Raw genomic sequence first — 21,923 nt, 5'->3', positions numbered from 1 at the left:
GATAGGTAAGTAGTACTCAATAATGTGTTATTGTAAGGAATTTTATTTTTTTCTAAACAAAAAAGTATGGTTTTGAGGAATACATCGTTTTTCTTTGGTTGAAAATTAATATCAATTATGCCAAGTGATTTATTACAAAATTGTAATAAATTCTACTTAAAAGAAGTGGTTTTTCGATCCACTTCTTTAAAATTTAAAATTTAGAATATGATGTGGCATAATTTATTATTATTTTTAACTACTACCAAACGAGTCATTTCAAAAAACCATAAGTTTTATCTTAGAAAAAATAAAAATAAATTCTTGTATTATACATTACTGAATACTACTCAACTATCTGGTGTAATGAATAACTTTACACTCTTTTTAAATATTATTATGATATGACCCTGCAATGTGTAGATGGAGGCTAGTGGGCTACAATACCTAAAATTCGTATGATAACCGAAATATTAATTAATAAATGTACTTTTAAATAGTTTCTGAAAAGAAAAATATATTATCAAAAATAATTTCGACTACAAATAATAACAAAAATTCTTCAGCTTCAACCTCCTTGCAAAAAATATGTCTGGCTATATCACTAGATCAATGATATACTGGCACTATATATTTATTAAATTTTAAAGATATATTATTTTTCAAATTTTCCCCACTGTAATTTTTTTTAAATATACCACTAAATTCGCAGCCCTAATTATAACACAATTATATATATTGAAATTGTTTTAACTCGTATACTACTTTTCTGAATTTTATAAAAACCCTCTTAAATTATTTTTCTATGTAAAATGAAAATAATAATCTTAGTTTTTTAAGATTGACATTTCATTCAATTTATAGAAAAAATCTATTTTATATATCCATTCTATAACTAAAATTAATTATGATTAATTATATTAATTTATTTTACTTTTTTCATTTATTATCAATTTTAATTTTATAACACCATAAACCCTATACGTGCTTTTATAAAATATTTTTTCTTCTAAAATGTATTGAAAATAAAAAACTTATAAATATTACAATAAATTTTTAATTTTTAATGTTTTTCTTTTGAAAATTAAATATTAGAGCACTAGACATTATCTTTAATCCATAGATTATGACCCAATTTATCTTATTAACGTATTTAATTACGATTTTCCAGCTTCAGTAAGTTTTAATGGCACTTATACGTGTAAATTATCATTATAAAGCTTCATGTTTCCACTGCAAAAATTGTGAAACTAATGGTTGCGTTTTTTTCTTGACGCGCATTTATATTTACTAATAATATTTTTATAATTATTTTTAATAAGTGTGCTAAAATATTATCATTTTGAATGGGGATGTTTATTAATTATAATTATTTAAATAAAAAAAATAATAAAATACCTTAAAAAATTTATTATGTGTGTAACAACGAAAGAAAATCTTATATCATTATAGCTGTTGTTTATATTAGGAAAAAAATCGAAAGTGTTTTGAAACTAAACTTATTATTATTTAAACATTTTTATAATTTATTAAATATTTTTAAATAAAAACTTAATATATCCAATAATGTAAGCAGATATATTTATATGCAAATAAAGAATTTAGAAGTGGATGAATTTTATGGGTTACAATTGGTAATCGATTTTGATATATATCAAATTATTAGTATGCTTGTCTTGAATATCATCATCAGTCACTAGGACGGCAAAATTAATGTCTATACTGTTAGAAAACAGTAATACCTGGTATTCGCATGCCGACACGTTGGTAACACCACTATCGTCTCCCCGAATCCCGCTTCGTCACGCGTCTGTTCCGCCGTTTTGTAGACAACTGCTCTCTGCTGGTTAACCGCCCCACTCTTTCGCCCGGTAGTATTTTTTGCGCGTGCGCTCCACCCTCATCACTTCTAATGCTGTGGAATATGAATTGTTTTGTTGGCCTGCCACCGTTTTCCTGAATAGCTTGTTCAGTTCCCGTCTGATCGGAATGTCTGTTGTGTGTTCTGTATTGTGATTTCGTCCGATCTGTTATCACTTGGTTGTTTCGCGTTATGATTACCGTCACGTGCATATTTTGTAAATAACATTAGTGAATTCCCTTTTTCTATTTATCATAAATATTTATTTTTTCAAGAAAACTAATGTATTTCTAGGGCTCCATTGGGATAAAAGTTTTGGATCTACTGTTATCAATTGTTAAACTATCGTAAGTATTACCATATTAGATCAAATAATTTTTCCATTTCTATACTATCATTTAATTTAAATTGATCAACTTGGTTCTCAAGCGTTAGTACATAAACATTTTAAACGTTATTATCAAAAAAAAAAATTATTCTCGAAATAATGCTTTTGAAATGTCTGCCTTATTATTAAAAGATTTTTGTTTTTACTAATAGCCCAGTTTAATTTTACACAAATCCATTCAGAGTGAACTTTTTTAAATTTATTGTTAACACCACCAAATATTTATTATTAATTAATCAGTATACATTTAAGCACTACATTTATACCGGTCAGGTAAGTTAATAATAGTAAATTGTAACATGTGAAACTGCATTAAATAATTGAACCAAATTACTACGACGAAAATATGTTTAAAATGAAATAGATGAATGTATACTGCTTGTCAGGTCATATAATTAAATTAATATACTTAATTAATATATAATACTTTTAAATGTTTTCTTTTTATGTATAGACTGCTGTTTTCTTAAATTTAATTGCAATACCAATTATCATTTTATCATTAATCTTAAATATATTGATTTTTATCTTATGAGTTACATAAAAAAAAAAAAAACAATTCCTCTGAACAACAGTCTTTAATGAGATGTAAATTAAGGATATGTAATAACAATAATAAAAATATAACACTTGAGTTTATTTTCATTAGTATTTCCTTGCTAGTTGAATTTTATCCAAACTAAGGATTCGTACTGTTTTTTTTATTATAAATGGTAGTTATTTTAACGTATTAAATTGTAATATCTATACGTATTTGTTGCTAATCGTTATAGTTATTGAAAGTATTAAGATATGATAATAGCATGGTATATTATATTATTAAATTAATTAAATTATATTATTAAGATTAATTTTTAAAATTGTCTTAAGATATAACTAAAAGGAATTTGTTTAAATTGGATAAATAATTTTTTTCAACAAAAATAAAAGCCATTTAAATGTGTTATTCTTTATATTTACTAACTTATAACACGTTTAATGGTCGAGTTTCAGTGTCGATAATAGTAGCCAACCTAAATATAGCGCAATTTTTAAAGCAAAAAGGGTGATTCTTTAAACTTAATCCATATACTAGTAAATGTAATTCGTTAGTTTAAACTGATTACGATTTATGTACTCTTTTTTTCGATTTCATTCAAGATTTGTTTATATTCGGAGAAGGCAAATCGATTTACATTTTCTCTTGTAAATGGGTAAGTAATTTACAGTTATATGAAATCGTCGAAAGAAAGGAAGAGGAGGTTTCATATCCGTTGCCTCAAACAGTTTTTCGTTATAAATTATGTACAGTTGACGAAGAAGGGGGTTTTATAGGGGTAGACAAACCAGCCGGTAACGTTAAGCACATGAAGTACGCAGTCTAGGATTAGCGAGAAACCATTTTTTTCTACGATTCTGAGCTCATTGATGTTTGTGTGTGTGCATTCTTCGACTACCCTTCGAAATGGTTTAACATTATAAAAGTTTGCTTTTATTAAAACATAATCCGTTTGATATAGAAAGCACGTTCCATCTAAAAGCTCGTTTTTTTGAGCTAACACGATAAACGTGTTTATTGCTTCGAGCCACTTAGTTCCTTAGTTTTAACTTCCAGAACTTTTCAGCGATTAACTTCGATAACTTGATGAAAGCTTTGTTTTTTTTTGTCTATAACAACAACATTAAGTTTTGTATATTCGATGAACTCTTGGGCGCTTATTGTTTGTAGTTAGAATAGCATTGATTTAATCAATACGCATTCCGTAGCATTGCTTGTCACTACCTACCCATTTCAAAATAAACGCGTAGGTTATAAGATGAAATTATTTTTGAAAAAAGACGAACACGTTGGTTGATTAGTTTTTACATAGGAGAAATTTATATTAGGTTAGGACCATTGTAAATTATTAACCGTCTATTTAGCATTGATGGCGCTGAAGTGCAATACATATTAATGAACTTTTTTAAAAATAAGCGGTTTAATAGATGCCGTCTTATGTAAATGTAATGCCATTTTTCACATTATTTAAAAATTTAAATGATAATGAAAAAAATATTGTTAAGTTATACTTATAGAAAAGGGTAATAGTATTATTATTGTATTTGAAACCCATATTTGTTCGTTTTGAAATAACGGAACTATAAATTATAATATTATTTATAAAAAAAAATAAACATTTTTTTATTTTATTAAAATGATCAAATATTAGTAAATTTGTACCTGCCGTGCTAGTTATATAAAGTAATAATTACTTTATATAACTAACACGGCAGGTTCATTTAATATAATTTAATTATTGAATTATACATTTTTAATTTATACTATAAGAATTATGTCCTAACGATTGAAATTTCGTTTTCCTAATTCATGCGGTGTTGACGTTGAAAATTTGTTTTTAAATTACCTATAACGACATAAAAAAACATTCAGTGTCTTCTCGCTAGGAAGTTTACTTAACAAACTAATTCTGAAAACAACAGTAGGTTAACGTTTTGTTTATTTTAATAACAATAATATTAATGACCTTCAAGTATTTTTTTATTGTGAATAGTCGATCTTGTTTCTCAGTCAACTTTGTCTTTTTTAAATTTACATGGCTTTCTAAGTTTTGCGTTGGCTTAATTAAAACTAACAGTTGTAAATAAAGATATATTTTAAGTGTTAATAATAGATAAAATATTTACTTTTTTGATATTTTATTATTATTTTAGAATATAGTGACCTTAACATAAACTTTGTGTTCTGATTATGCGTACGTTAATAATTCACTATACGGAATTAGTTATTAAAATTTTTTTAATAATTGTTTTAGTTTACAGCGTAGAAATTTGAACTATTACTTTATTTAGCGTCTATGAAATAATCCAGACTTCCTCTTTAATCTTTCAAAAACATCGTAGATAAAAATAGGTGCCACCAACGCCATACAAAGTATAACACTCTGATAAATGTTGTATTCAAAATTTTCATTTTTTAAATACGTTTGAATTTTAATGATTTAGAGAGAAATGGAAGTAATTAAATTTATTCGTTGTTTTAACCGTTCATTTTTTTTTTTTATTATTATTAACATACCATCCGTTGATTTTAAGCATTGTTGAAATAAAAATCACTGTCGCTTTAATGATATAAGAGTCATTACGGAATTCTTTTTGGATTTTGTTTTCGACACTTGGCACACTGCGTTGGGCGCCGGTCCAATCGTTGGTGTGTGCTGCTGACGTGTGAGCGCCTTCTTAAAATTGGTATCTAAAAAGAATCTACTGAAAATTATACAAATAAAGAAGAACTATATCTATTTAAAATCAAACGTGTTACATTCTATATGGAGACTTACTATAGTATAAGAACCTGTGACACTCCAGTGTTTTACAGATTTACTTTCAATTGAAAATCAAATGCTTACTGTGTATTACTAATTATTATTATATTATTTAAATTTAATTGTCCTAGAATTTCAGAATTTTCTTACAGTCCTACTAATATACTGTACGAATCAGGTAATTTTTAATATTATGTTTATGATATCAATATCCTACATTGCTGCCATTCTAGTATACAGTAAGAAATACCTGCGAATGATAAAAAGTATATCAAAATAGCGTATAAAGAAACGTTTGTTTACAATTGAATAAATTATAAAGGTAATTGTAAAAGATCATTTTTTATGAATACGCATTTTACTTACGTTTAAAAATGTACGCCTACAATTTATGATAATGGCGATTTGTAATTTCTACCGATTACTACACCAATAGACATCTATTATTATTTTAAATGTGATACGTTTCCGTTTTATTACATAGAAACGGTATGGTAACATAATTACAAGACCCGAATAAATATTATCTTTTGTATAATGTCGGCTTTTTATTCTGTTTCTCAGGAGGGATATTTCTTTTAAGATTACAAAATTGTAGAATCCCTTTTCGAATTTCTGATTCTCTTTTTCCTGTGCACCTTCTTATACATCAGGTATGTTTTTCTTAACATTGACTACATAAATCCCGTACAATAGTTTTTGGCGCACACTTCATCTAAAATGAGAGAACCCCCACATGTTCGGTGGACAAAGAGTGCGCGTGTAAGAGAAAAATAACAAAATGGTTGGATTGGCATCTGGTTAACTAGTATAATATAATATATAATTTGTATGGTCATTAAAAATGACCCTTCGCAACACCATTCCACATTTGGAGAATATGCAATTTTTTTTTTTTTTTGAAATTAAGGCTTCACAATTGTCATTTTCTTCATTATTTATAGATTATGCAGATGTAGCACTCAAAATGAGATGTTAATGTTTTGTGAAAGTTGTATGCGTCGTGTGACGTATTCACGTTTTTAATTGGCGGGAAATTTTGTTTTTTTTTTTAATCTAGGTAAACGCTACAAAAAAAATTTTAACGTTGGGTAGATTATAATCTGTATTGATATTTAATAATTCTCAAAAAAGTGTATTGCGAAATTTGAGTTTGAAAAATAATTTTGATTTTTTTTTTACGATCACATTCTTATATTAAGTTAAATTTTGTGACTTGATACAAAAAGTACCAAAGTCACATTTTTTAAGAAATTTAAATTATTTATCTAATATAAATACTTTTGGCTATACTTCTTGTGATAATCACTGACAACATGTGGAAAATGTAACATTGATTCTTATCACGTTAAACCACAGAACTCAATCTTAATTGCATTCTGAGTAGTTTTATAGAATTTCACTGACGCGTATAAGTACACATAGTAGGAATTAAAGCAAAAGTGACGTAAGTCAATTGTAATAATTTTTCACGAGAATCATTTAAAATATTATAATCCGATAAGAGCTAATGTAAATTTTGATTTTAAAAATGCCATAATGCCAAACAGGTCGTAAAATAAAAATGATTTACATTCAATTATGTTTTGAGTTTTAATACATGTTTGATTAATATGTGATATTTCTAGATACTGAAAATGAGCTATTTAATAAATATAATCTACTTAGAAACAATAGTATTAAATTATTTTTAGCTCGAGCATTTTTTTATATCTATATAAAATTATCTGAAAAACTTTTTGAAAATAATATTTTACGACTGATAATTATGACCTATAAAAACCTTATAACATATGTCATTTTATTAAGTTAGATTTTTATGTTGGAATACCCTTGTATATGTAGTAAGTAGTAATGTTGAACGTTAACTATACTGTAAGTATACATACTAACATTTTAGATGTATTAGACATTAATAATATTCATATATGTACTCAAATCCATAATTGTTTGGCGCATTAGTTCCAATAAAAAAGTAAAATAAAATAAAATTTAAATACCACTGTATTGCGAAGGTTATTATCCTATAGATTTTTTTAAATCCTAAGGATCAGCAATTTTTATTAATCTTTTGTGCTGTGTCCAACTCAATTGTAGCGACAAATCTCCAAATTTGAGCTTTTTTTATTAACATTCTTATATATTAAATATAAATTTGGAATAATAATAATAATGGAATTTACGTTCATACTTGATTGTCTTTGAGGCATAAATATTTCTTTTAACGTGGCAGTAAAATACGGAAGCTTAATCACGTAGTCGCCTTTAGCGATAAAAGTATAATTCGTGATTAAGGAAAATTTTTATCTTTGGTTTGGCTTTAGGCAACGAGAAATAAAATATTTCCGAAAGAACAAGTGAATTTTCTAAAAAATCATACGTCTATGATTATAAAAAAACATAATGTTGCACAAAATCCAATGAAAAATTTATCTTCTAAATCTGCAACAAAAGACTGTTTTACTGAACAATAAATCAAGGTGTATTCAACATGCTATGAATTACTTGCGCAATAAGGTTTATGATTAAGTTACAAAGCGTTGATAATATTGTAATTCTCAGTCGACACTACACTCATGTTTGAAAATTATTTTGTTTTAATTATTATATCAACACACGTACAGTCTACAAATTTAATGTAGTGATGTCTCGTGCATAAATAATTCGGATTATCTATTAATGTATGTCAAATGAGTATATTTGGATAAGATTTATAACAAATTGTACTAATTACTTAATTATTCGTTCATCATTATTGTAATGCAATATCAATTATGACATGAATATGAATTTAATAATTTTTCTGATTTAGTAAGGTCTAATGTCACTTATACGTGTTAGTTGTCATTATAGAGTTTCACGTTTCTACTGCAAAAATTGTTTAAGAAACTGTTGATTAGATTTAATAACGATTTATTTCTTGGCGTACCTTATATTTACTAATAATCTTTATCGTAATTTCAATTACGATTTAATGATGCGTAATTTATATTGTTATCATACTATTTGAAGTACAATCAATAGATATAATCATTTTACTAGCATGAAAGTTATTAAAATTATAAATTAATAATTGCAATTAAAAGATTAGCCTTTATATAATTGTTTTTTTGAATGATACTCTTATAAATCATTTTAATGTTGTTACCTGTAGTTAAATTTTGTATGATTTTTCATTACGCAATATGTAATAATATATGTGTAAATTAAACACAGAAATATATAATACTTAGCTATTATATGCTTTTATCTCAATGTCACATTTAAAAGTTCACTATTCAAAAATACTAACCTTAATGGCCTACTGATATACTGTACTTGGACTTTTTTTTTCAATGTGGAAATGTGGACATATCACTCAAAACTACCCTTTCTTTACTTTATAAATTGAGCTCGTGGATCCACTTCTTATCATTGACAACGTTTCCATTTTTAACAACGACTCATATTTACACTGTCCCTTGTTAGAAACTAGATTTATTATTCACGAAATATTCTAACTTCACGGAATTTAAATTATTATTAATAAGAGTTATTTCGTTAAACCGCTGTAATGCTGTCGAAATTTATATCAAGAACATTTTGTTATTCTAATAGTATAGTTCTGAATTAAATTGTAATTCATTATTATTTAATTAATTCTTAAGTTGTTCCGGGTTGTATAAAAATAACTGACCTCATAAGAATCATGCAGTATATTTTACTCGATACTGTGTTAATATCGCATAAATTTTGTTTGTACTAATAACAGTGTAATTACCGTTCACATTAGTTTTAATTTTGTTTTGTATTCACCGTTACACTATGAAATCATTAAGGAGCAATAATTATGTATGTTTATATTTTATGATTTTTATTTGTTATGCTGTATATTGTATTGAACATTTTCTAGTAAAATTAAAACTATATTAAAAATATTATTAATTTAAAAAACTAAAAAATATTAAAAATATTAAACTCAAAGCCACAAAAAAATTAATGAAAAGTCGCGGATACGTATTTCGGAAACAATGTTACCATTATCAACGCTAAACACATACTATCAATTTTTATTATATTTTCTAGTAGTTGTAACTCTGTATAAAAATGCATTTTTTGTAATATTGCATAAAAAATTTTCTGCATTAGGAAATCTAAAAAAATGTATACATATCTTATTAAAAAATGATGAACTAATAAGTTATTCAATATTCAAAAATATATTAAAAATATTATTAATCTAAAACTAAAAAATGTTTTCAGTTTTTTTTAAACGTTGATAACGGTAACATTGTTCGAATACTTATCTGCGATTTTTATTAATTTTTTTGTGGCTTTTTGAGTTAAATATTTTTTAGTTTTAAATTAATATATTTTTAATTTTGAGTAATTATCCACAAATGATCAATTTTTATTATATAGTAAATTATTCCTTTTGCAAAATGTAATGTGCAATTGGTTTTTCTTTTTGTTCGTTATATGGTCGAATAAGTAGTCAACAAAAATGATTGAAGTTGTTATTTAACATAACGTCTTTTTTTATCTGAGAAAAGCGTATTTAAGTCTGGGTTATTATGAGTTGTGTCGAGAAATGAATATATAGTTGAAGTGCTGCTAATAGATTTCACAATGTGACTCAATGGCGGGTATCCTTTGTTAATTGTAATATGCGAACCCGTCGCCTGTAATGATTACTGAATAGCCAATTGGTCGGGTAGTTAATTTTAGTAAGTAGAAAATCTCGACATGAAATCGGAATCGAGTTTAAAGCGGGTCATGAGTAATATTTAACAAACGTGTTTTTATTAAATACAAACAAAAAAAGACATTTTATAAGAATTTGAAACATTTAAAAAATTAAGGTACTGGACTATACATAAAAGTGTACACAGAAAAAACGAGGAAAAAAAATCTCAATTTTTTAAAAATTTAAATTTTGGTAACAAAATATTCGATATGTCATAATGTATCATTTATTTAATAGTTTATGTGTTATTATGGGACCATATAAATTAATTATTGTAACAAGAATTTTTTTGTATTATTTGTTTATGCAAAATACAGTTTGATAATTAAGATAATTCATAAAACTGACGTTTCAAGCGTTAGACAGACGAAAGTATTAATAAAAAGTTCAACTACTCTAAATAGTTTTATTGAACATTTTGTAGAATTATCATCAAATTTAAATACTTATGAATGACAATTAAACTAGTTATGGAAGTTATGAAATGGTCATACTAAATAACGTTTCATAAAGAAATATATATTTTAATACAATCTTGTAATATAATGGCTATCATTTATGTTCACATAGTTTTTATAAAATATTAATTCATTATGTGTAATTTTTATAGTATCTATAATACGCATCAAAAATTGAATACTTTATAATAGAAATCAAATTGATGATCGAAATTATATTATTAAGCTGATGATATATAATTTACAGTGAATTATTGTTTGAATGTCACAGATCCAAAAATTTATATTCTCAAATTTATTAAAAGGTTTGTGAGATTATGAGTGTTGAATTATGAAAAGATATATTCGAATACATTTTTTTTTTAATTACTGTACACCATTACTTACTCTTTTAGTTTTACATGGATAAATAGTACATTTTTTTCAGTGCATTATATATATATATTTAAAGTAAACTTTGACGAAGTTTTTCAATTTTGTGTTGTATAAATATTTTTGCAGAATCATAGTTTTGTTATTACATACTTTATATTGGAAAACATTTTTATATTCTATATGTTAATATTATTTTTACATTTCAAAAGAATCGTCTTAATTTTTTGTTATTTATCAGGAAGTAACACAATAATCATAATCTTTAATTATAAAATGCATGACTGTGGTCAAATTTATGTTAATTGAGATAACAATGGTTGTAATATAAATTTATTAAATTTTTTAAAGTTAGTGATGTTTGCAAAAAGAATTTTTTTTTACCGTTTGGTGATAATTGTTTGTCATCCGATTTAAATTTTTTGTAACATTTTTTTTGATTTTTAGTTGAATCTTCTAATATTTCAAATTTTTTTAACTATTAAATATTCTGACAGAAATTTCAGTTTAGATTTTTCTAGAAATGGAAGTTTTTATTTATATTGTATATAATAAATAAACATTTTTAATTTCCCTATGACTTCAATGGTAAATATCTGATATATAAGTATTATGTTCTCAATAGTTAGCTTTGATTACAACTCTGTGACTGTGGACACCCCATAGTTTAGATCCTTATAATTGCCATTGCCAGTGTGGCAAAGTGGCCAATGAAATATGTGCATCGGTATTTTGATGTAGGTAGGAGAAGCGTATAGGAGCTCTGAAATCTGAAGGGTCAAATTCACTAAGGTGGTGTGTTTGTTATCATAAGTATAAATGACGGCATTAAATATTTTGGCATGTACATTTTACGTTGGCCTTTAATCTTTAATCAAAAACCCTTGTCGAATAATAATTTATATACTTAGTAATTAGATTATCTGTTTCAAATTTAAAATAATGTTGGAATGTTTGTTAAATATTGAAATTAGAAATGTATATACAATCGTTAAATGCAATTGCTATTATTATGGCGTATTTGAATGTTTAACTCTGCTAACAATAAATTGTTATCTCTACTAGCAGTAATGTGCTCTCGTGGTAAGCAACTAGAAAGATGTACGGCAAGTGCTGTGTAGTTAAACGTAAACATTTGCGTAGTGAAATGCAAACAAAGCAACAGGAAATAAAAATATTTTATTCCTAATTGTTAATTTTAAAACATTTTACTGTAAAACTTTCTTCGCCTTTTTTCTTAGGTAACTTATTGTGCAAGTCTCTAACTGACGCAGTCAATACTAACAAGATTTAAACTAATAGATAAACAACCAAAAACACATGCATTTGAAAGAAAAATTGTTTTATTCGTTTAACATTGTTTTTTTGACGTAGAAAAAAATGTCATACCTTTCCTTGAGTAAATAAAAAATTTATGAACTCTTAAAATGATAAAAATGTATGATTTTCTTAATAAGTTGTTGTTAAATTCACTGTACTCTTTACTTATATGTTGGCGAAAAGTTTGCGCTATTCAAATATTTTTTTTTTTAATGGTTGATCATCGAGTAGAGTCGTGTTATGGGGGAAAATTATTAGATAATATCTTAATGTAATATCGATTTTAAAAAGTCAGTAATTAAATGACCCTCATCTACGATAGGGTACCAATAACAATGACGGTAAGAATTATTTGTTCACCTCTGTTAGTTGTATATACACTATCTTTCTGCGGGCTTAGTTTTTTTGTTCTTAACGTTAAAACTAGTTTAAAGGTAATTAGTTACTATCTAAGGTTATTTGTCTACAAATACTACGAATGCGTCTTGTGTTCAAATTATCTAGAAAGTTCTACGTTTGAAGTTATTTGACAGAGTTAATAATGGCGCTAACACTTTTTTTCTCAGCTTATCATTTATCTTGGATCGATATTTCATCGTGCGTAAAACAAATATTCAATGTATTTTCATAATAATTTAAGTTATATAAATTTGAATAATTGTGATCATGGAAAGTCTTAAAAATAAAGTTTCAAAAAACTATCATAATGTCTTTTATCATATTTATCGTTCCAAGAATTTATTGTTTGACTTATTTTAAGATGAAGGTACATAAATCTTAAAACCCCGGAAGTGTAATATTACTAACTCAGGTTGCTTTTATTTTCATGAAATATCGGAATATGCCGAGATAATAGCTAATTGTAGTTCGAATTCTACCCTATGGTGGTGTCGAGACCTGTGTGAACTTCGATGTCCACTTTACAACTTTCTGAAATAATGCCAGCTTTATTATTCCTGTGAAAACAAAACGTCCGGTGTTTATTGGAACCTCTGGGAATTTAAGTTCAAGACTTACATTACTTTATTGGTTGTATTCCAAAGAAAAATGTGCCTACCGGCGATTGTTCGTGATGGAAAATATTGCACGGTCACACATAATATCATGTAAGGTGCAAAAGCGATAGGTGATCTTATAGGTTTTACTTTAGTATAATAGAATGAGTAATACTGAGTAAATATCATTTTAATGGTAAAAAGTTCCAATTGCACCATTGACGTTTTAATGTGATGTTTGAGAAATGATTGATGATATTGACGCTGGAATAAAATACTTTTTTTATTCCTTAAAGAAGTAAAATATGTCGTTATCTTGAAATTTACTGTATGACAATTACTCATTTAATATATAAACAATTAACCATTGTAATTACGTTATTTTCCTAACGAGTAGTTATAAAATAAAATACTGAATTTAATTCAACATTACTAAGAATATTTTTCAATTCTTTTAGTGAAGTGATTCATTAGTAATGAGTTTAGTAAAAACCAATTTTATTTTATGAATAAATAAATAAATTTTAGGCATTATTTTCATGATATGAAATTGGTTTAGGTATATTTTATTAGAATGGGATTCAGGATTAATATAACGATATCTGTACTGTACCACATTAAAAAATATGAAGGTGTTTCAACCCTTTTTAAACCCTCGCATTCAATAATAAATATTTGAAAAAAATTTTATTTATTTAGAGTAAGGTGAAAACATTTAAAAAATGCGTACACAATTTATATCGCCTACCTTTTTCGAGGAAAAATAAACTTAAAACAGAGACTAAGTGTCAATATTATTATTTTGCAATTTAATTATTTCGAAATAATTTTAACTTACGAGAATGAAATAAGTTATCATTCCTAAATTTTTAATTTAAAATTATAAAAAAATTATGCGTCTTTTACAAACTATAAAAGAAAAAAATATTGTTACAAATAACATTTTACTGTAATTAAAAATATATATATTTATGAACTCTTAGACTACGTTAAATCATATATTTTATTTAATGTTTATAATAAAACTTTTTTTTAATTAAATTTAAAATGGCTAGTTTTTTGTAGTTTTCTTACATCATTTTTTAATGATTTGATAATAATTTTATGATTGTTAAGTTAGAGGTATTTAATACATAGAGTGGATAAGTAAGTGCTTGTGTGGAATATCTATTAGTACCAGTACTAGCTGTACTCATCTACGCTACATAGCCATTCTATGTATTAAAATGCTTGTAACTCAATAAGAATTTATCCTAAAGTTGTTATCGTAATGACCCATCAAATTTTTTGTTTGAGAAATCTGAAAATTGATTGTTTAAATTAAAAAAAAAAATTAAAAATATTTATTTTCCTATTATTAATAAATAACAAAAAAAGTGATAACGAGTTATCCTAAGAAAAAATTTAACAAAAAATTATTTCATTAATTTTTTTAGTTTGTGTGTTATTTGACTTATTTCGTTTATAAATGTATCATTAAAAGTAAAGTTTAAATAATAGTAAATTTAATAATTATTATTTTGATGTTAAGAAAATATTACAAGTATATATTAAAATTTTTAAGAACAGATAAATACACGCTATTATAACAATTATTAAACTAGTAGCGTTAATATTATCCATAATAAACTTCATTGTTCATATATTAAAGTAGCAACATCAATTATATACTTCTAATAATTTAATGATATCATTATTCATTATTTTTTGGACTATTGTATGCGCTTAACGCCAAAAGATGTTTCCCATTTATTATTGAAAACTATGATTTTGTTAGGTGGTATCTTCTTGGGTGGTTGTGAACGCGTCACGCGAGAGTTTAATTTTAGGAAAAACTATAAAAGTAGTCGTAGTATAACGACGATAAAGATTTGTTGAAATTATTTACACCTTTGTAACTCAATAGTATTTCCATAAAAATAAATTCCGTGTGACTTTTTTTATAAATGGAGTACTTTATAATTAATACTCTGTACAGCGTTTAAATTTCATTTTAGAAAAATGTTTGTATTTTAGTACAAATATATTGCTGCATGACAATTGTATGCTTACAACATATTGTATATTGTAATAATATTATATTAATTAATTGGTAATTTTAGTTTTATTAGTAAATGTTTGTATTTTCACACGTATAAAAATTATTAAAATTAAGAGAAGAGTATCAAATAATTATATAAATTTTTATAAGCTAAGAAATAACTACCATTAATTTTAAGATTTTTCTGGCTATTTCTTCATGTTTTGGTGTTTTACAAGAAAAAAGTCATAACAATACTATTAAGATGCTTGTCAATTATTTTCTGTATTGTAATCGAAAAAAGTTTAGAGGGTAATTTGTTGCAATTATTTTACGTTTAAAACCTTATAAGTTATTTATTTGTATTACTATGGTTTCATTATCCAGACAGAATTATTACATATCGGCTTGGTTTATGTCATTTACGATTTAATCATTTGGTATTAACTAGATATTGAATGTATTCTGTCAAACATTATTTTTAGTGTAGAATGATCATCAAGATAGCATTGTGAGTTGAATATTAATTTTATATTGCAAGATTTTTGGCGCGTGCCTTAAATAAAATTGATATTGATCTAATAACTGCCGGCTCTTTAAATTGACGAAACTGTATTGAAAAGACAACATTTATAAATAAAAAATTATAATAATTTGATTCGTTATTTCTGTCAAGTGTTTAGTTTTAAACGTACCTCATACCGTTCTAGAAATCTATCGATGAGCTGTTGTAAGTTAGTTAATTTTGATTCTTTAATGTTCAGTGTTAATTTCATTAAGATAATTAAAACAAAAAATCGACTGTTTACCTATTCCTTAACTATTCAAATGGATTATTGATACAGTAATATAATTAGATAAAATCTAAAAAAAAATAAAATAAATTTTACAAGAGGCATTATAAATTGGACAGTTTTATAGTAATTTATTGTCTACTTAATTTTATAAAACAATCGGAAGTAATTATAAATAATAAGTTGTATTTTTTTGTTATGTGTAATTAATTTTTTATTCATTTTGGCACAATAATAAAAATGTTGAGTTTTTAAACTCCGTTTTCTCCAATTTTAAATTTCCGACGACTATTGTCTGATAAACTGTTTGAAAAATATTCGAACTTCATCTTAAAAGAAAATAATATATATATTTTTTTTTATGATTTGGAAACTATTTTTAGTATATATATTTTTTATTAAAATATTACGAATAATTAAGTTTTCAATTAATATCAGTCGTGCTAGTATTTGTAAATACATTCTCGAAATTATATTTTAGGTTTCCAAACTCTTGCTATGGTTTCAAAAAAATAAAATGCGTATTCTTTTTACTAATATTAAAATTCTGTGTACAAAAAATTTTCAACGGAGGTTTTACGACCGGAAGTTACATCTATTAGGGATGTGGGCGAGATTATGAATAGAGTATAACAAATAATAAATCGGGCCATGTAGCGGCTGAGCATACCTAACATCAAAGTGTACCGCTACCGCCCTCCAATCACTTTGGCTATAATCAACAGATCCGTCGCAAATGGTTTCTTGAGAGAATACCTTGATACGTATCACTGTGTTCCTCCTCTTCTTCTCGCCGTGCACTCGGAGCGGTATTCGATTAATAACACGGCGCGTGACAACACCAGTCTTGGGTTCAGACCTCTGTAATTGTAATAATCCACCGCGGATATTGCCTCATCAGTGTGAAAGCTGAGAACGCGTCGTTGAATGATGCTCTAATATAATTCATATAGTAATCTTAATGAGAAAATTGTGCATTAGTACATGCATGGTACTGTATTAGTTTATTCTAATTTGTAATTAGTGGTTAATTATTTCGAAAGTACATGTCAATGATTTTGTATCTGTTAGAATTCAACGATATAAAAATGTTGACGTGTCAAATATTATCTATTGCGCGTTAATGTTAAGATAATGTCGATTTGCAAANATGGTACTGTATTAGTTTATTCTAATTTGTAATTAGTGGTTAATTATTTCGAAAGTACATGTCAATGATTTTGTATCAGTTAGAATTCAACGATATAAAAATGTTGACGTGTCAAATATTATCTATTGCGCGTTAATGTTAAGATAATGTCGATTTGCAAAATATTTTCGTTCGTTGTACGATATTAAAATAGCGAGTTTATTATCATAGTGATGTCACTCTTACCTGTTCTGAATGCTGTCACATACTGACTGCGCCAAGATTGTTTTTACACATAATCCAATATTAAGTGGTAGACACCAGTCGTACAAAACGAACCGATCGTTTAATTTGATTTTTTTTTTATTGTTTTGTATTCAGTTGAATAGTATCTGTGTCGGTTTTTTTTTTTTTTTTAATTTGCTACACTACACAGTTAGATTTTTTTTTTGAAATATACATGGTTGAATTATTAGTCGATTTTTATAACAAACCTACTACTTCGTTTATTGAATATCTTAGTATATAATATATTCAATAATTATAAAAAATTGATTTTTTTCAGTGTTCCGGTCGGAAAATTATTCTTGTGTATTCATACACAGCAATAATTTATTGATTATACTATTTAAATTAGTGGAATTTTTATTGGAGAAATTCGCTTATTAATTAAAGCATATTTTCCACTTAAGTACTCATAACATGAAATGTTAACATTTTACTCGGCTCAACAATCACGTTTATTTATATTTACCACTGTTCTTATATTTATTTTTAATTGACGTGTTGAAGTTATTTTTAAAAAAAACGCTTAGCTATGAGATCGCCGTAAGCAATCGATGCATACATATATATATATATGCATCATGTATGGATAAGACCCACGTGCCCGTGAAAACTTCGTTAATTAAAGTGTGCGGATGCTCTACAATTTGTAAGTGATAAGCACATTTGTGTACATTTTAATCTCTCGAACGGAACGTTGAAGTGGGAGGCAAATAATAATTTATGATAACAAATAACAAGTTGGGGGCTTCTTCATAAGGATAATGTCGACTCGAGGGAATCTGCAACAAATGATCTGATGAAATCATAACGATAACCTATTTCTAACCATAACGACTCATTCATAATTCTTGTGCGCATAATTTCTTCTACGTGTTACTATTACAGCAATTTCATAATATTCCTAAAGGTACTAGCACAAAGGTTTACATTGTACATTGTAGTTATGTAAAGATCAGATCAATGTAGTACGGCATTAGAAAATTTTTCGTAAAGAGCACATAATTGTTTGTATAAACAAAATTGCTACTCGTATTCTGGTAGCAATTATAAGGTTACTTATTATTTGTTTTTCATTGAATTTAAAAAAGAAATACCGCATACATGTCATTTATTTTAGTTGTAAGGTTTATAGCAGAAGTATTTGACAAGCATTTGCAAGGTATAAACAACCGTAAATTTAATAAAAATAAATTTAACTTTATTTGTATCAATCATTATGAACCGCTATTTAAAATGAAATGTTAACATCATTATGTAAACCCAATTATTGAATTTTATGGCATGAATGAAGATTATTTTTGTAGATATCACAATGAATAAACACTTATTTATTCATTTGGTTTATTTATTGATTTATTTATTTTATCTCAGTAAATTTAAAAGTACAATAATAACACTCCTGTCAACATAACTATCCAAGTCTGATAAAAAAAACTATAGAAGAAGATGGCAACTATAAATAAACTGATATGATTTTGAATTTAACACGAAATTGAAATTATATTAACACTTTTTTTTCATTATTATATTTATATTTTCCTTTAAAATAAAAATTATTTTCGGGATTTTAATAAAAATTAGTTATTTTATTACAATACGTTGCATACACAAAAATGTATATTTAACTTAACATATCATTTTTATTTTAGAATACAAAATTTGATATCATATGAATGATTTTGACGCTATTTACTCCACCCAAAAATTCTTTAAATTGAATATCTTTTTATACTACGTGCACTTCATTACTTAAGGGGTATTCTTATTACCATTTCTACGTCTCTTCTTTATATAACTCTCATGTATTCACAGTACGTTGATTTTGCCAGCTTCAACCGTTCTTAATTAAGTATCACCATTGCTTTTTAGCTTATATTCCTTTTTAGAATGCTATTTTTGCTTTTAATGAAATATAAATAACACTCGGGGAAATATTCTGCAATTTACAATATGTAGACTAATCCTATAAGGAATTTTTGCTGCTGATTCCATGTCCAATTTCAGATTTGCTATATCGCATCTAGTTAATAAGATAGTTACTAATTAGTAATTGAGCGATAATTATACACTTAAAAATTCGTACAAAATAAAAAAAATGTTGTTTCTTTAAACTCCAAATTTGTTTTAATCATATTATAAAAGAATCGTGCTAATTTTAGACTGCTGCGAATAGTTTAATCTGTTTTTTAGGCTTTTAAACTTGATTATAGAATTTATTTATTAAAAAATTAAGCTGATTTTTTCATTTAAACTTTTTTTTGGTTTAACTTCCTGATGTGAATTTATAACCATTGAATAGGTAATTTTATGGAGATTTTATAAATGTTTTTCTTTATATTAATGGATAATTGAAAACTGACATAATTGCTGTTAATTGAAAAACATGCGCAAATCTTAAAAATTCGTAAAAAAATTTTTTTTGTTGTAATTACTTTTCCATAGGTTATATTTAAATTAAGTAAATCTATGTTTGACAAATTGACATATATTTTTACGCTGAATGTATTGCAGTCTACTCTTAAATTTTACACTTTTTGTAGTTCTTTAATGTTATTTAGGAATTTAAATAATTTATGTTATATTTTATATTTTATATACAACTATTATTGGATATATAAAAAATTGTTGACCTAAATTGTCACATAGCACATTCAGTCTAACCGCATTCAAGTGGTGAGAATACGTAGTTAATAAAATACCGGTTCTACTATCACAACATCGGTTGATTCTTGACCTCTGCGCGGTCGCCGTCAAACGCTTAGCTTGTATGCAAACCATATGTGTAAAATAGGATATTACTCTTGAAAATCGTGTGAACTATCAAAGCAATAGCTTATAGGTTCAAACGCAAGGACAGGCGTAGGCAGGATTAGAATTTTGAAGAGTTTCATTTAAATCTCTCATCATGAAAATGTTTTATTTATAACAGATCAAAGCGACTATACCAATACTATTTATAAAAAAACAACTTGGTCTATATATTATAAGTGCATAACGATAAGATGTATGATGTTTTTAACTTACAAATTACAAATATCTAATGGCTATGTGAAAAGTAATCGGTAACTACAATTATTTGCAATAACCAGACGCCGGCACGCTCTTATGGTCCATTAATCTGTGGTTTATATTTAATAACATAGTTGACACTCAAGATCAAAGATACATTTATTTTTCATTGGTGCTTAACCGTTAAGTACACTATTTTTCAGGGGAAATCAGATTTAAAATCAACACAATATAATATTAAGTACTACGAGTTAAATTATCATTGTTAGCGAAGCATAAAAGTCGTGTAAACATTATTTGAAACTTGAGAATTATTGGGTTTAGCTCTGTAGAGCGTCCATAGGTTGTAGGAGGGTTATCGTTATAAGTCTTTTTGATAACTATTTTCATCAAGTTTTGCGAGTGTAACTATATGTTTACCTGGTATTTATTTACAGAATGCGAGACAGTCGATGCCGTATATTTAATAGTTGNATTTACAGAATGCGAGACAGTCGATGCCGTATATTTAATAGTTGACCGTTCACCGGTTCGGAAATGCTCTTAGTTTGGGTTAATCGAACGTCATGCCGGAAGAGTCGCCGGGCGCACTGTATGTCGTCCACGACAACACCACCGACGACGCCACAGCCACCACCTTCCATGAAGGGTAACCACAGCCGGCGCCACTGCTGACGACCACAGCCGTCACCATGACATTGTTGCTGAAGAACCGGCGCCTGGCCGGGCGGCCGTTTTCGGTGAAGCGCTGCGTGGCCGCACTCATGGTGCTTGGCTTCTTATCTATATTCTACTATACGCAGTATTTGAGCTCACCAATTGCCAGGTAAATGACATTCTAAATTTATGTAGCTCACTTATGATATATTTATATGTATATATTTATGTGTATTTACAGTTTACCAACTGAAGCGGCGGTACTTATTCATAATGCTTTTTGATTATATTCACAAATAGTACCAATTACTTGATAGATAATCAATTCATTAAAATTACTATATAAAATACTTCATAGTTTAGTTAAACAGTTTTCATTATTACTTAAATTAATCTAGATAAAAAAATTACTATTATGTTCTTAAAATCGCGTTTCTAAACATTTAATATAAACGATTTCGTTCGATCAGCATATATAATAATGGACCTACTATTTGTGCATGGACAGTACGATGCACAAGAAAGATACGTTAGTAATGTCTGTATACTTGATCAGCGAATTAGTGACTGATTATAATGTTTGCAACCGGTTTACACTAAGAAGTTAATCGATTCTCATGTGTGT

At 26.5% G+C, this 21,923-nt stretch overlaps 2 long non-coding RNA genes across 2 annotated transcripts; one reads left to right on the top strand and one right to left on the bottom strand.

Moving 5' to 3' along the window:
- Positions 1 to 1,902: 1,902 nt before the first annotated feature.
- On the top strand, positions 1,903 to 21,917 carry LOC126905470 (uncharacterized). Its single transcript, XR_007704002.1, has 3 exons — positions 1,903 to 2,187; positions 21,124 to 21,467; positions 21,540 to 21,917. It is a non-coding gene; the product is annotated as an uncharacterized LOC126905470 (long non-coding RNA).
- Positions 4,843 to 17,308, bottom strand: LOC126905473 (uncharacterized). The gene is made up of 3 exons (XR_007704004.1): positions 16,886 to 17,308; positions 5,546 to 5,780; positions 4,843 to 5,468 (listed from the first exon to the last, which is right to left on the bottom strand). It is a non-coding gene; the product is annotated as an uncharacterized LOC126905473 (long non-coding RNA).
- Positions 21,918 to 21,923: the final 6 nt, after the last annotated feature.

The sequence above is a fragment of the Daktulosphaira vitifoliae genome, unplaced genomic scaffold (assembly GCF_025091365.1).
Source record: "Daktulosphaira vitifoliae isolate Bord-2020 unplaced genomic scaffold, ASM2509136v1 Scaffold_4, whole genome shotgun sequence".
Classification (NCBI taxonomy): domain Eukaryota; kingdom Metazoa; phylum Arthropoda; class Insecta; order Hemiptera; family Phylloxeridae; genus Daktulosphaira; species Daktulosphaira vitifoliae.
The sequence above is the reverse complement of the archived record's forward strand: the minus strand, read 5'-3'. Positions and strand labels throughout refer to the sequence as shown.